Below are 3,972 nucleotides of genomic sequence, written 5' to 3'. Positions count from 1 at the left end.
TGATTTTGTTGAAATGGTAATGATTATCCACATCCAATAACATGATGATTGCAAAATTTTAATATAATTACTTGATTTTATGAAAAACTAATTATTTGTAAAATTTGAATAATTTTGCTACAAGAGTTGAATTAGATCAATCTAGTAAAAGAAAAAAAATGATATGATTGTTTTATTAGTTTAAAGTTTGATCTAAATGTTTTTTTTAAGAAGTTACAAATTTTTTCATCAAATTTGGAACTCAAAAGTTTTTTTTTTTTTTTTTTGGAGTTACAAATAATTATTAGTTAAATTGATCTTAATGAATTAACTCCTTAAGTTATGGAATTCAAAAGTTTTTCAAGAATTACAGATCTTGCCCTCAAGTTTTAAAATTTGAAAAGTCACAAATATGAAACATTGAATTCTAAAAACCCTTGTAATTTGAAAAGTTTTTAAAAATGTAACTCATGTGTTCATAACTTAAAAATTGATTAAATAGTTTTAATTTGATTTAACATCTTGATGTTTTGATAGTTCAAATCACACATTTATGGACTTTATTAATAGTTGATTAAATCTGTAATTAAAAGAGTATTATTAAATCCATAATCGTATGGTTTATGTTTAATTAAATTAAGAGTATAATTTATTAATAGATTAAACCATCACGTATTTTAAAAGTTTAAAAATACACCCTTATAATATATAAAATTTGAAGTTTAATATATTATATATGTATAAGTAAATGTTGGTCTTACTATTAGTAGGCCTCATTCACAAAGCCACTCTATAAAGAGGGGGGGGGGGGTATAAGGAAACTGCCTATAATATGGCAGTTGAATGGGTGTCCACTCTCACCCACCGCTTCCTTGATTGGTGGAGGGTCGTTAGCCTAATGGATAGGATATGACACAAACTCCCACTTAAAGTATGATGAACATACAAAGTAAGTAAACATTTATAAATTCCCAATCTTAGTTACTTAGGAAAAATGTGAACTTGGTGCTAACCCATGAAATTGGACTTTGAACCTTGCTAAGTTGTTTGTGGAGCATCTATGGTTAACCGACACACTAATTTGGGACTAGCAATGGTGACAAAGGGTAGCTTGATGTTAATCATGGATCAATGGAGCGTGCGTGGTTAACCGACACATTGATTAGGTGATATGTAACATCAAGAGTACCAAGCTAATTTGCATGGTTATTCACACGTTGTTTGTGATTCTTGACATCACAGTCACAAACTTGAAGGGCATAATTGAGATTAAACATGCCATTGAAAAGTTCAATGAATCTCAAAGGATCTAGGAATTTCAATTCATTTAAAACCTAAAGTTCATTTTCGTTTTTCATGGTGGAAATTGGTAAATCGTCATTTACCTACCTTCAAATATTTTGCAATTGGATTATGACATCCCTCTTCCGAATTGTAAAATATTGTGTTGGGTCCTAGCCTTATTATTTCATTTTAGGTGTTATATTAAGGACTTAAAGCAACTAACTTGAAGGATGACATCCGGGGGAAACATTCGGGGGTGGAGGATGACATGTACAGTATTACAACAATTGCATCATAGTAGTTAAACTAAACACAACCATTACAATGAAATATAGATATTTACATCTGTTTGATACATAGTTTGTATACATCAAAAGTATAACAAAAAATATAAAAGACGTAACTCTATACGCTCCGTCTTCTCAAAATCCTACGGGAGTACCTGTCTACTGATTTCCTAACAATACAAGAGATTTTTGAAAGAGTATCTGCATTAAGCTGGTGAGTTCATACAAATGTTTTTCTAATGAAAACCTATCATTGAATCTGCAAAAAAATGTTTGTATGCTTCCCAAGCAAATCCAGTATTTTCTAACATATATGTTTGTTATTGCGTTCTGTAGTTGTGTATAATCTATTAGTTCGTATGCCTGGTTACCACTAGCTGTATTGTATATCATTGTTTTGAATGAAAAACTCTTTGTATGAAAACCGTGGCTATCACTAGTAATGTATAGAATGTTTTGTTTAAAAACCCTAGTTACCACCAATATGTATAGTAGGTTCATTACTTAAAATAAAACCATGTATTGTATCCCCTGGAATCTTCCAGTGTAATGTATAATAGTTTTATTAATTAAAATCAAACTAATGAAGAATGAAATTCTATAAACAAAGGTTAGTTTATACTATTGTGCGCCGTATAACCATGCTTGATATGACTGATGATCTCTGCGACGTTCATCAGGCGTCGGACAGTATGATATTTGTCACCCCAGGCATGCCTGCCTAACTCTAGCTAGCAGTTTAGGTGTGGGATTGTTAGTCCCAAATAGATATATTCACAAATCTCACACTCTCCCTCCAGGAGACTCTGGTTACACTAAATGATAGGATTTATTCTGTACCCCGGAGGGTACAATTGAAGAGATGTCTCATAATCCTATATTAACTAGTTTATGTGTAGTTTGTATTGTTTTGTTGTATTTGAATCCTTTTGTATACCTTGAAGAGTAATAATAATTATACTTAAATAATTATTTAATGTTGTACTCTTGATATCCGAAAATAGTAATGTATATCATAAACTAAATCTGTCATAGTTTATATATTTGTTAATGTATAAGCTCTGAATTTGTAAAACTGTGTATAGAAATCCCAAACTATACCTATTATTTTTTGCACGTGTGTTAAGTACTCGGTTCATGTATTGATCTAAAAACTATGCAATTATGGATGTAAGTTAAAAACGTCCCTTTATGCTCAACATGTTACAAAAGGGATAAAATATCTAAATATTTTATAGAGCGTGGAAATCTTTTGGTTATATCAATTGCATAAGTTTTAAACCTATTGAAATTCTTTTGTATAAATTCACAAAATCATTTGTGTTTTGATTGTATTCCCCCTGAAAATGTTAAAAATAGTAAAATTATAGGGGTATGAACTCACTCATGGTTGCGTGAAGGTGTCGGGCTGTGAAACTGAAATGAGGACCCTCGAGTTGTTGAACGCGGATTTAACGGAATCCTAATAATAATTAAACACATATATGCATTTTATTAGTGAAACCATTAATTCTAGTATTGGAAAAAACTTGATTTTAGTTAGGAAATGTTACCGAGACTGACGAAGTGAATGAAGGGTTTTTGGTTTCCAAAGTGTTCACTGCTGGAAAGTGTTCACGGCCATACACGGTGCACGACCGTGAATGATTCTTGGTGCTCTTGGTGAGGATTTGAAGGGTTCATGGTCCTCGAATGGTTTGCAGCCATGAACAGATTTCGCCCCTTGAAGATTTAAAGGGTTCACGGCCGTACACCCTTCAACAGAGGTTTGCTGATTCGGTGAAAAACACGTTTTAGAGGCTCCACAACAACCAAAGGTGATTTTTGATGATTTTCGGTAGAAAATGAGGAAATTTTGAGTTTGCGGTTGGGAGATTAGAGAGAAGATAAATGAGTTTTTGGCCAAAAAAGTGTAAATGTGGGGTCCACCCAGCCGTGAACAATTTACGGCCGTGAACACCAATCAGACTAGATTTTGCTGATTTTTGAAGAAACTCGGGTTTTTGCATGATTTTTGTTCCGAATCTAATATAAAATTTAACTATATAACTTAAATGATTTTCCAAACCATAAGACTTTGACGGAACTAAATAAAAATTCAAAATTTATTAACGGAATCGGGCTAACGTTAACTGAAAAAGGTTCGGGTTGTCACACTTATGAAGATAATGTCCCACGATTGGATCGTGGAAATGGATATGAAGTTTCATTTCATCCACCTCCTTCAATAATTCTCCCTAACCCACATGCTCAAAGACTTGAAAAGTTTAAGGTCACTCAAACCCTATTGGCAAGCAAACACTAAGATGGAAAGTCTATGTGTGCACATGTCTTGGAGATGAAGTCACACATTGACAGGATGGGAATGTTAGGGGTCGTTGTCTATAGGAAGTAGGTTGTTGACTTGGTTCTTCAGTCACTT

Source organism: Lactuca saligna, chromosome 5, assembly GCF_052625555.1.
Source record: "Lactuca saligna cultivar CGN05327 chromosome 5, ASM5262555v1, whole genome shotgun sequence".
NCBI classification, from domain to species: Eukaryota; Viridiplantae; Streptophyta; class Magnoliopsida; order Asterales; family Asteraceae; genus Lactuca; species Lactuca saligna.
This window is presented reverse-complemented; position numbering follows the sequence as displayed.